The following is a 13,662-nucleotide window of genomic DNA, read 5'->3' as shown; positions in this document are numbered from 1 at the left end:
ATTGTTACTCAGGCTATGTTGGTGTACTGTACTGTACACTGGTGACGTCGGTCTATGGTAGTAGTCATGATTGGGGAACAATTTACAATAACAGAACAAAGTTATACAAAAAAAAAAAATTGTTACTCAGGCTATGTTGGTGTACTGTACTGTACACTGGTGACGTCGGTCTATGGTAGTAGTCATGATTGGGGAACAATTTACAATAACAGAACAAATTTATAAACAAAAAAATTGTTACTCAGGCTATGTTGGTGTACTGTACTGTACACTGGTGACGTCGGTCTATGGTAGTAGTCATGATTGGGGAACAATTTACAATAACAGAACAAAGTTTATACAAAAAAAATTGTTACTCAGGCTATGTTGGTGTACTGTACTGTACACTGGTGACGTCGGTCTATGGTAGTAGTCATGATTGGGGAACAATTTACAATAACAGAACAAAGTTATACAAAAAAAATTGTTACTCAGGCTATGCTGGTGTACTGTACTGTACACTGATGACGTCGGTCTATGGTAGTAGTCATGATTGGGAACAATTTACAATAACAGAACAAAGTTATATACAAAAAATATATATATAAATATATGCTATTATATTAACAGCGTATTTGTCAGTCAATTGGTAGTCCTAAACTTCATTTCTCAAGCAATTTGCTTTTAGTAAAGTGAAAATAAACACTTATTTATCAGAAATATATTATAAAACGCATTTCCTATTAAGATAAGTAGTATTCCATTAAAATACAACTTAATAAAATTTTTGTTGTAGTACCTGATGCACTAGTAAGTAACTGATATTTGGTTGTTAAACACTTAAGTAATGGAATCAGATATCTTTATACTTCTATAGAGCAAGAAGAGAACATTGATACGATCACACATTTAAGCCGTATATATTTGCCAATGTTACGTTTATTCACACTCTGCCGAATAAAGCTTAAGAATTATAGAATGAAAATCAACTGTAAGACTGAAAGTAATTAAAGTCCAGGTTTTCTACGCAAACAGTTATTAAAGTAACCAAGAATATAGAGAGCTGATATCTATAATAAATAAAAACATACCTTTGAAATGTCCTTTGGTTTGACAATCGATATCTCGAACAGACTTGCTGGCCAAAGGACTAAGCTTTGATCAGCGACCCGACGTTGTGTAAACGAGCTGTTAGCTCAGATCACTGAGAAGATAGCCTTGGCTAACTTCATTCCATCACCGGCATTCGTTGTGTTATTAGCTCATTTACTTTAGATGGTTATTGTTAACTCATATCCATAATCATTAACCTAACTTTTATTTCAAAACATATTTCTTGGTTAGAAATCGAGTATCGTATGAATTTAATTAACAGTTATTATACATACATTTACGTTTCAGTTATTTTGTAACTCATATCCATAATCATTAACCTAACTTTTATTTTAAAATATATTTCTTGGTTAGAAATCATGTATCGTATAGGTTCTGGTAACAGGTTTTATCATATATTTAGATTGCATTTATTGTTTAGTTTAAGAAAGCATATTCGAATAACATAGATTTGGGTCATTAAATTGGAGGAAACCTAATACTTTCCTTTCATTTTAAGTCATTAATGTCCACGTCACAGCTGTTTGGCGTGTTATATTGTCTAGTTATAGACGGGTCAATAGAAGCAGTTCAGCGTAATAATCGTTATGCTGTTATTGGAAGATGTGAAAAGTCATGTTTAAGAAGGCTCAAGAGCTATAGAAAACGTCACAGCAGTTCGGCGTGTTAAATTGTCTAGTAATAGAGGGGCAAAAAGAAGCAGTTCAGCGTAATAATCGTTATGCTGTTATTGGAAGATGTGAAGAGTCATGTTTAAGAAGGCTCAAGAGCTATAGAAAACGTCACAGCTGTTCGGCGTGTTAAATTGTCTAGTAATAGAGGGGCAAAAAGAAGCAGTTCAGCGTAATAATCGTTATGCTGTTATTGGAAGATGTGAAGAGTCATGTTTAAGAAGGCTCAAGAGCTATAGAAAACGTCACAGCTGTTCGGCGTGTTAAATTGTCTAGTAATAGAGGGGCAAAAAGAAGCAGTTCAGCGTAATAATCGTTATGCTGTTATTGGAAGATGTGAAGAGTCATGTTTAAGAAGGCTCAAGAGCTATAGAAAACGTCACAGCTGTTTGGCGTGTTAAATTTTCTAGTAATAGAGGGGTTAAAAGAAGCAGTTCAGCGTAATAATCGTTATGCTGTTATTGGAAGATGTGAAAAGTCATGTTTAAGAAGGCTCAAGAGCTATAGAAAACGTCACAGCTGTTCGGCGTGTTAAATTGTCTAGTAATAGAGGGGCAAAAAGAAGCAGTTCAGCGTAATAATCGTTATGCTGTTATTGGAAGATGTGAAAAGTCATGTTTAAGAAGGCTCAAGAGCTATAGAAAACGTCACAGCTGTTTGGCGTGTTAAATTTTCTAGTAATAGACGGGTTAAAAGAAGCAGTTCAGCGTAATAATCGTTATGCTGTTATTGGAAGATGTGAAAAGTCATGTTTAAGAAGGCTCAAGAGCTATAGAAAACGTCACAGCTGTTTGGCGTGTTAAATTTTCTAGTAATAGACGGGTTAAAAGAAGCAGTTCAGCGTAATAATCGTTATGCTGTTATTGGAAGATGTGAAAAGTCATGTTTAAGAAGGCTCAAGAGCTATAGAAAACGTCACAAGTGTTTGGCGTGTTTAATTAAGCATAATAAAAGAAATAGATACTCTATAGTTAAAAAAAGTACTTAAACATTTATTGTAACTGCAGAATTACAGTTTAGAAACATTGATTACCAATGTTGAAACCCAATGAAACCCAATGTTTACGACCGTTGCGTCGGAAGGCAACCGAAGCCCTCTTTTCAGGTACAAAGGTAATTTTTAAGGTTTTTCTTGGAACAATATGTGCTTGTGATGGTGATAAGATGGATGGGTATTCTGGGGGAACATAAAGTCAAAAGAAAAAAGCGAGTACAAAAAAGTACAAAGTATATTGAGACGCAAGCTGTAATTCATGGTATAAAAATATGTCGTATATGGCTATAACGGGAGTCCTGGACACAAATAATGGCTGGGAGAGCGCGAAGCACCTCAGAGTACGAAGTATATTGAGACTATTTGTATCCAGGACTCCCGTTATAGCCATATACGACATATTTTTATACCATGAATTACAGCTTGCGTCTCAATATACTTCGTAATAGCAAGACAGTTCTGGGTACTAAAAAGTTTGTACCAGTGGTGCTTCATGGCACCATACAGGACTCTGAGCACATTACCTTACATTTTTGACTTGTAAGTACCCATCCACGTGTATGGTACTTCTACTGCAGTGCGGACTCGCTCGCGCCACCCCAAACCACAGAACCGCAGGCCACAGATCACATCAATCCTTCGTGTCCAACTACTACCAAGATACTACCATCGTTTACCAAGGACGTTAACTGTGTGTTTTCGGGACCTTGATGCATTAGTTCCCCGTGCGTTCTCCCAAAAGTTTCTCCAGTCCTTTACCCTTCCTTCGGGACATACAGTTCAAGCCCCTAGATCAATTTGAAAATGTAAGCATTAACTGGCATCTAAGGCGACAAAGGTTTCTTAATTTCAGAAGATACTAATCTGTATTATCTTTGAAATCCTGTATCTCAACAATAAAATATATCTAAATTTAAGTGTCCCGTATTTCTTGGAAATTAAATAATTTACATATAAACTCTACAAATATACCATGCTTGTATGGTATTTTATTTTGGGGGTCATCTAATGAAAATTGAAGAGTATTTAGACTCACCCAGAGAATTGTTCGCTCCAAGTCAGGATCTGGCCATTTGTAAGCTTTTTTTGTCAGCAGTTAAATCTTTCCACTCTTCCAAGTCCACTTACTTTAATTATAACTTTTTGAAGAAAATACCATTTAATTATCAGTACAATAACCGCCACAAAGGTAACATGGTCTACCTGATTCATAGATTGACACTTGTTGAGAAGGGTTTGCACTATTCAGCTCTGCGGCTCTACAACGCGCGGAATTGGAAACTGAAAACCCATCCAGTCCAAATCGTTTTCTAAATACTTAAAACAGTTTAGCTATAGACATTTTTATATTGTGTATAATAATTCCTGCGTGACTGTACCAATATGTAAATTATATTAAATGACTTTTAGTGACCTTATTTTATTGTTCTTATTTTAGTCCGTGACTTATTTCTAATAGGATTTTGTTATTACTGAAATAAGAAGATCATTTTGATACTGAATGCCCTTGATCGAGATACCGGAATAATACTCGGTTGTCGAGGGAAAATCAAAATACCACCCTAGGTGCCTTTCTCGAGTTATTAAAGGTATTTTAGTATGTGGACCACATAACTCTGTTCGAAAAATTGAAATCACATGATACACGTGTGTCTTAAAAAATGTATAAGCGACAAAGCTCAAGTTGTCCAAAATCCAATTCAGTTGAACTACAGGGTTTCCCCAAAAAGTCTCAGTCCAAATTTCTCACAAACGTCAATGACATTGGGTCATCACTACTTTATTGAAAAGTCGTGCAGTATGCTGATGACACGACTATCTGCTTGGGTATAAAATCAAAATCTCTTTTGGAAGAACGGACTTTTGTTTAAATCAACTACTGTGTTGAATATTTTAACAGCCTCAATATCAAAAGAAACACATCAAAATCTACTGTCATGAACTTTGCTCTCTGGCCTTCAAACTCAAAATGTGGCCCTGCCGTTATTTTAGCAGATTCAGTTCTGGAAGAAGGCACTACTACTAAATTCCTTGTAATACACCTAAATCGTAGGTCAAAATGGAAGGACCACATTGACCATGTTATCCTTAGGCATTTATGTTTTGAGGTCTTTAGCCAAGTATTGAAACTCAGGTTCTGATGACGGCGTATTATGGCTTAATTTATCCCCAACTTACCTAAGGAGTGGTTCTGTGGAGGGGGGTTGTACGTTTCGAATGATTGCTCGTTTGAATTTCAGATAGTCTTGTAGAGAAACAATGAGCAAATTGAACTGGCCAAGGCATTCTTGCGTTTGAAACACAGCAGGTATGTTCAGAGACTGGGGAAACACGTGCTTCGCTTTCATGCTCATTATTGCAATATTGATATGGTAATAATATGACTATAAACTTTTTACAACCATACAGTCTCGTCAACAGTAGTATGACTATTTAAAAACGGGAGGTATGTTCAGACGAAGGGGAAACACGGGCTTCGCTTTCATTCTCATTATTCCAATATCGAGATGGTAATAATATGACTATAAACTTTTTATAGCAATACAGTCTCGTCAACAATAATTTAAACACTGCAGGTATGTTCAGACGCAGGGGAAACACGGACTTCGCTTTCATTCTCATTATTCCAAATATCGAGATGGTAATAATATGACTATATACTTTTTACAACAATACAGTATCGTCACCAATAATTTATAATTGTTTAACCAAAAAATATAAGATGTTCCCTCGTGCTCCTGATAAATAGCCAAAGCAGTATTAGTCTTTCATTATGAAATTTTTAATGAACGAAAACTGCTTTGTTTTGATATTTTTAATTCATAATATATAAGTATCAAACAATACATTACGTGGCTTTATTTTAATTAATTTTAGTAATGATCATGATAAGATTTAGATTTTAAATTTCAATAATTACAACAATTATTAATGAAACTACTCAACTTAGAGTGAGTACTTTCTAGAACTACTAATTGTGTTTCGCAGGAAAATGTTACCTATCATAATTGTACCTGGTAAATTGTACAGCGCCAATCCCAGTGAACATTGTTCATAATATCCAGTACATAGTAGCCCAAGGATACAGAAAAATAAAGCATACACGTGGATAGGTAAACAATTGACTGATATAACCAAGTAAATAACAAACCCACACCCTAATGCATATTACGGGAAATTAAACAATGGGCCACACAATGTTGGGGTAGTTGTAGATTTGACCGGTCGATAGTTGGCTGGGTGGGTAATCATTATACTCGACAGTTCGCAATCAGAACATTACACTAACAGCCCTCAACGATAAAGCGAGTGACCGTTAATAGAGGATGGAACGTGGTATCTTGGCACTAAACAAATTAAATTTGTCTCTAAATAACTTTTGTAGCGTATTGATATGTAACAACATTACACTAACAGCCCTCAACGATAAAGCGAGTGACCGTTAATAGAGGATGGAACGTGGTATCTTGGCACTAAACAAATTAAATTTGTCTCTAAATAACTTTTGTAGCGTATTGATATGTAACAACATTACACTAACAGCCCTCAACGATAAAGCGAGTGACCGTTAATAGAGGATGGAACGTGGTATCTTGGCACTAAACAAATTAAATTTGTCTCTAAATAACTTTTGTAGCGTATTGATATGTAACAACATGTATTCCGTAAAATGAAGTATAAAAAGATGTTTTAAATATATAAAGATAAACCCCCCTTGAGTAATAATATTATTCGATTATACAAAAATATCATTATTGCATATTCAAAGGTATGAAAATATTCGAATTCAGCATCAAACAACGTGTTACACCCTAATTTAGATTTTTATTTTTTACCATGTGTTGACTGCACTACTTGTAAGAAGGGTAGGCCAACATCTAACTACGTCCAAACATTGCTTACATTGGAGAGCAATCCTCACCCACGAAACACTGTCGAACCAATCACGTGATCTACGAGTAATTAATAATATGCGAAATCTCAGAAACAGCTTCATTGGCTCAATAACATTAATATGATACATTTATATTTTATTCATAGGTTGCGATCAATATTAGTTATGCTCTACTTATTACGAATTTTAGTTTCAATAAATTTTGTATGCCTCGTTATACGTAAATTGTAAGAAAGGCTTATATCGTATATTAATAAATTGTGTTAATATTCCTGACTTACGAACTATATTACACTATTTGATAAAAATCCCTACAAAATTCAATTGAAATGTTCCTTTTATATGTTTTTATTACCAAATGAAGTAAGCATTTTTTGTTACGTCTATACGTGTTGATATCTTGTGTGAATACTATATTTTAATAAAAGCATATTTTAAAACCAATCTCATCATGTGTAATTTTTAAAACTCATATATTTTTAGTGAATTAACTATCACAAAGATTGTGATGTATAAGGTTTTCAAAAACAGTTACGTTTATAATGTGTAATGTGTGTTGATGGCAATGTGCCATTTGATAGGATAACACGCCACTGCGGTCTATTTTTGTAACTCATAAAAATGTCTAATATCCAAAAACCTTTCAGAAAAAGTTACCTGCAGATACGAAAATCGATTGAAAAACACCTACGCGTGATAAATGCGGTCAATGTATATGATCTTGAAACACGGAGCATATAAAAAAGAAAGAGCTAGATTTGTTATGCTAATATTTTACACATATTTTAAGCTTTAGTTTTCTTGCAGTATTATGATACGTACTTCACACTGCTAGATTATTTTGGCTTGTAATAAACATATGTTAACATTTGAAACTGATGTCTTAAGAACTTTCTGAGGTGATGAATGGGTCATTTATATAATCTTTCTGTAAGAATCCTTCCGAAAACTTTTATTACATATTCAGTTTTGGTTAGTCTATAGTAGACAAGACGAGTAATATATTAAAAGATGAACTGGACCAGTGGGTTAAATCGACCATGTGAATGAGTTTATCACGAAAGTAATGTTCCTAAATATGTGAGCTGGAAGAGGGGATAAATTAATTAAATGTTTATATTAAGTCTGATGTCAAGTTGATAAGTTAATAAGTTCTCTAGGGCATTATGCTCACAGAAGGATTAAATTCACTAGAGAGAGAATTTCTAGAAGGAATCCAGTTGTAAACAATTATGTAGACGATGGAATTTATTTTCATCACTAAATGAATTTCACAGACCTTAGTTTTCTCCAAGTAACCGTCTAAAAAGATATTTATATAAAATAAGTAAACAAAATATTAAAATCTGAAAATATCAAAACCAATAAAGACACGTAATCCCATAAGGACACTTAAATTTACTATTAAAATATGAAAAAGTTCGAAAGGTGGGTTACATACTAAAATGTCTTTTGCTGTAAGTTGTAACTGCTTTGCTATGTTATTCTGCATTTCCTTACTGAAGAACATATGTATTTTAGTAGCGGAAAGACGCATATTTGATTCAGCAATAACTGAATATGAAATAAATTCATAATAATATGTAGTAGTCCCTCAAATCAATAATACATTTTATATTTACTAGATATTCAAAATTAAAAATATTTAAACTTCTAATTTTTTTATATAACTCTAATTTGGTATATTACTTTCATAATTGAGAAAGTTCGTTTGACATCATATTTACTGTGAGTAACTCATAATAATTGTGCAAATTTGATAAAACTACGACAAAATTTGTAATGCTACCGTATGTAAAATTGGGCGATAAACTTAATGGAGTAATTTAGTTTTCCGAAAGGTTTGTAAATAGTTACAGTTAAAAACTATTACAATACTAAATTCTTCAATACCTAACTCTACCTGAGCATCAATGGTAACATATAGAGCCAAAAGAACAAACTTGTTAAGTCTAAAAATATATTTGTTTGCTCTATGACTACATGGTTGCTTATGTTACTCAGAGTCAAAGAATAGTGTGCACGGGGTTATAATATGTGTCCGCTGTTTTAAATTTTTGAGGATTCAAAATAATGAGACCTAACGCTGGTTGGTAAATACAGTCAACATCGAATTTCATTGCTTTTCATACAACGAATGAGTATTACATGCACATTCTAACACGCTAAACATAAACGACAGCTGGAAATACTGCTCCTCACCATAGCAACAGGTCTACGGCGTCTTTGAGTAAATTCTGCGATGTTTTGGTATTTATTCATTACGCCATTAGGATCAAAATTTTCGTATTTCTTAAAACTAGTCAAGTTACTATGTGAACAAATAGTAGTCGTTTATCTGGGTATACTCTGGTGTGCTACACATAGTAAATTCATGAATATTCGCTATGTAATTTTTATGCTGGGCTGTCGATTCCTGCGCATTTTTCTAGCATAAGCTACCCCTAAATGTTGCATTAAAACACTGACTTAGAGCGTACCAGTTTAAATTAGTTATTTGTAACGACATGAAAGGTAAACTATTAAGAGTTCTTAACCAACATGACAGGACAGGAGATTGCAGTTTAAGATTTACCTTTGAGCCTTCAATACATAAACAGCAATATTTATACAGAAATGATTACACTGCTATGTAAAGTTATTGAAGGAACTAAGAGAATTTCAAAATGTAGAATTTTATAAAAATAACGAAGACAATAATAGAGATGTTGTACTTAACTCAATCGATCTAAAAATGTATTAGACGAGTATTGCTATTATTATGATAAAAGTAGTTTAAATTTTGCAGCTAAATTATCACCTTTGACAAACCTTACGTCCGTTCAATGAGGGGTATACATAGAAAAATAAAGTTGTACATTATTTTGTGCTAAATAATGTAAAACCCAAATTCATTTTGCAGGCGTGCTTTTAATGGACAACAATTTTATTTACTTCGATGATTAGCAAAACTATTGTTGCACGAAAGTAAGGTCCTCACCCCACTGGCACTCAGTGTCCATACTACGGTAAAATGTCTTCCTATGTTTAACCATGTCGAATTTTGTGTCTGTAGTCTGCACTACATTCAGGTTCAGTACTCAGAAAATATAAGATCTCCGCCCCACTAACAATGATCATTGTGTACAGTTAAGTGCAATGTCTTCCTATGTTCATCCCTGTCAAATTTTGTGTCCGTGGTCTGCACTACATTCAGGTTCAGTACTCAGCAAAATATAAGATCTCCGCCCCACTAACACTGATCATTGTGTACAGTTAAGTGCAATGTCTTCCTATGTTCATCCCTGTCAAATTTTGTGTCCGTAGTCTGCACTACATTCAGGTTCAGTACTCAGCAAATATAAGATCTCCGCCCCACTAACAATGATCATTGTGTACAGTTAAGTGCAATGTCTTCCTATGTTCATCCCTGTCAAATTTTGTGTCCGTAGTCTGCACTACATTCAGGTTCAGTCCTCAGCAAATATAAGATCTCCGCCCCACTAACAATGATCATTGTGTGCAGTTAAGTGCAATGTCTTCCTATGTTCATCCCTGTCAACTTTTGTGTCCGTAGTCTGCACTACATTCAGGTTCAGTACTCAGCAAATATAAGATCTCCGCCCCACTAACAATGATCATTGTGTACAGTTAAGTGCAATGTCTTCCTATGTTCATCCCTGTCAAATTTTGTGTCCGTAGTCTGCACTACATTCAGGTTCAGTACTCAGCAAATATAAGATCTCCGCCCCACTAACAATGATCATTGTGTACAGTTAAGTGCAATGTCTTCCTATTTTCATCCCTGTCAAATTTTGTGTCCGTGGTCTGCACTAAATTCAGGTTCAGTACTCAGCAAATATAAGATCTCCGCCCCACTAACAATGATCATTGTGTACAGTTAAGTGCAATGTCTTCCTATGTTCATCCCTGTCAAATTTTGTGTCCGTGGTCTGCACTACCTTCAGGTTCAGTACTCAGCAAATATAAGATCTCCGCCCCACTAACAATGATCATTGTGTACAGTTAAGTGCAATGTCTTCCTATGTTCATCCCTGTCAAATTTTGTGTCCGTGGTCTGCACTACCTTCAGGTTCAGTACTCAGCAAATATAAGATCTCCGCCCCACTAACAATGATCATTGTGTACAGTTAAGTGCAATGTCTTCCTATGTTCATCCCTGTCAAATTTTGTGTCCGTGGTCTGCACTACCTTCAGGTTCAGTACTCAGCAAATATAAGATCTCCGCCCCACTAACAATGATCATTGTGTACAGTTAAGTGCAATGTCTTCCTATGTTCATCCCTGTCAAATTTTGTGTCCGTGGTCTGCACTACATTCAGGTTCAGTACTCAGCAAATATAAAATCTTCGCCCCACTAACACTGATCATCAATGTCTTATGGTGGCCAACAGTGTTGAATGTTGTGCCTATGATCTGCACTAAGTTCAGAATAAGTTCTCAGTACACTATAAGCTCGTTACCGCACTGGCTTCTCTCAGTGATGATACGTTCAGTGCAATGTCTTATGGCGGCCAACAGTGTTGAATGTTGTGCCTATGATCTGCACTATGTTCAGAATAAGTTCTCAGTATACTGTAAGCTCGTTGCCGCACTGGCACTTCGCAGTGTTGATACGTTCAGTGCAATGTCTTATGGTAGCCAACAGTGTTGAATGTTGTGCCTATGATCTGCACTATGTTCAGAATAAGTTCTCAGTACACTATAAGCTCGTTACCGCACTGGCACTTCTCAGTGTTGATATGTTCAGTGCAATGTCTTATGGCGGCCAACAGTGTTGAACGTTGTATCTATGGTCTACAATATGTTCACAACAAGTTCTCAGTACACTATAAGCTCGTTGCCACACTGGCACTTCTCAGTGTTAATATGTTCAGTACAATGTCTTATGGTGGCCAACAGTGTTGAACGTTGTATCTATGGTCTACAATATGTTCACAATAAGTTCTCAGTACACTATAAGCTCGTTGCCACACTGGCACTTCTCAGTGTTGATACGTTCAGTGCAATGTCTTATGGTAGCCAACAGTGTTGAATGTTGTGCCTATGATCTGCACTATGTTCAGAATAAGTTCTCAGTACACTATAAGCTCGTTGCCGCACTGGCACTTCTCAGTGTTGATACGTTCAGTGCAATGTCTTATGGTAGCCAACAGTGTTGAATGTTGTGCCTATGATCTGCACTATGTTCAGAATAAGTTCTCAGTACACTATAAGCTCGTTACCGCACTGGCACTTCTCAGTGTGTTGATACGTTCAGTGCAATGTCTTATGGGGGCAATAGTGTTGAATGTTGTGCCTATGATCTGCACTAAGTTCAGAATAAGTTCTCAGTACCGTACACTATAAGCTCGTTGCCAAACTGGGACTTCTCAGTGTTGATACGTTCAGTGCAATGTCATGGCGGCCAACAGTGTTGAATGTTGTGCCTATGATCTGCACTATGTTCAGAATAAGTTCTCAGTATACTGTAAGCTCGTTGCCGCACTGGCACTTCGCAGTGTTGATACGTTCAGTGCAATGTCTTATGGTAGCCAACAGTGTTGAATGTTGTGCCTATGATCTGCACTATGTTCAGAATAAGTTCTCAGTACACTATAAGCTCGTTACCGCACTGGCACTTCTCAGTGTTGATACGTTCAGTGCAATGTCTTATGGCGGCCAACAGTGTTGAATGTTGTGCCTATGATCTGCACTATGTTCAGAATAAGTTCTCAGTACACTATAAGCTCGTTACCGCACTGGCACTTCTCAGTGTTGATACGTTCAGTGCAATGTCTTATGGTAGCCAACAGTGTTGAATGTTGTGCCTATGATCTGCACTATGTTCAGAATAAGTTCTCAGTACACTATAAGCTTGTTGCCGCCAGTTTTGAATGTTGTATCTATGGTCTACACTATGTTCAGGTTGAATTTTCAGCAAAGCTTGAACACTGTTATGAAACAAACCCTAATGAACCCCTGTGGATGTTTTCATGTTCTGCACTCTAGACTGGTGGGATCCTTCAATTTTGAACACTATTTTTCTTGATCTGGAATCTGATGTCTTTTACAGTTGAATAACTAACCCAACTCATAACTGCGTCTAAGTTAAAATAAATAAAACATACCAGAACCTTGTGACTCGCATAGGGCAGAAATTACAACAACCATGTTTTTGTGTCAACAGCATGCACACTATCTATAAAAGATGGACTTAATAAAATAAAACTGAACTAAAGAATACGGGTCAAAATAGGTCTGCAGTAACTGACCAACTACAGAGGTTTCTGTAGATTGTAGTTATGTGTTAGGATAGACCTGAGGAAGGGATCAGATTGCCAATCTCGAAAGGTAATTTTACTGATATTTTATTATTGACCTATGGTAAATCTTTTTTAAGTTTCCAAAGCAATTTCTATAGCATATCACGTTTTGTTACGTTTCCTACTGTATTAATGGTTATAAAATAAAAGGGGAAATAAAATGGCTGAAGCCCAAGGACATTTCACTTCTATATTGAGGTAAGTCATACAGTTTTTCATTCTCTGAAAAGAACTTGAAAATGAGATTTTAAAGTGGTGCTGATATGACAGATCGTATGAAAAGCTGTGAAAACAAACATAATTGCGGTATTAAAGTAGACTGTTCCCCAATAAGTGAATATCAAATACGTGATGAAAAACCTTTTTATTTATTAATATTCATATGAAGTAAAACACGTACAATAATATTCACTGTTTTAATTAAATTAATTTACAAATATTTGACAAATGCTTAGGACGCCAAGAAAACCTCCATGAAACGGGTTAAACATAATAATAAGAAACTAACTCTTTCAAAACTGTATGAAAGTATTTTGACATCTTTAGCTTATGAGCTTATGCGATATATCGCGGCTTGTGAACGTGATAACAGCCATACATTCCTCCCTGTTAAGATCAAGTATGGGCAATGAGTCAATGATATCATAATAAGATAAATAGTGAGCAAGTAACTTGTACATGAGTCGAATAACTAATGGACAGCCT

At 35.4% G+C, this 13,662-nt stretch overlaps 1 protein-coding gene across 2 annotated transcripts in view; it reads right to left on the bottom strand.

Moving 5' to 3' along the window:
• The window catches only part of LOC124359068 (octopamine receptor beta-1R-like), a 104,759-nt gene that overhangs the window by 59,204 nt on the left and 31,893 nt on the right, over positions 1 to 13,662 (bottom strand). The window contains exon 1 of one of the 2 annotated variants that reach the window (XM_046811475.1): positions 1,071 to 1,177. The exons of the other annotated variant lie outside the window; for it this stretch is intronic. The gene's annotated coding sequence lies outside the window, so the exon portion shown is untranslated. Of the gene's footprint in view, positions 1 to 1,070; positions 1,178 to 13,662 lie in introns of those variants that run through there. 2 annotated transcript variants of the gene reach the window in all.

Source organism: Homalodisca vitripennis, chromosome 4, assembly GCF_021130785.1.
Source record: "Homalodisca vitripennis isolate AUS2020 chromosome 4, UT_GWSS_2.1, whole genome shotgun sequence".
NCBI lineage: Eukaryota > Metazoa > Arthropoda > Insecta > Hemiptera > Cicadellidae > Homalodisca > Homalodisca vitripennis.
This window is presented reverse-complemented; position numbering and strand designations above follow the sequence as displayed.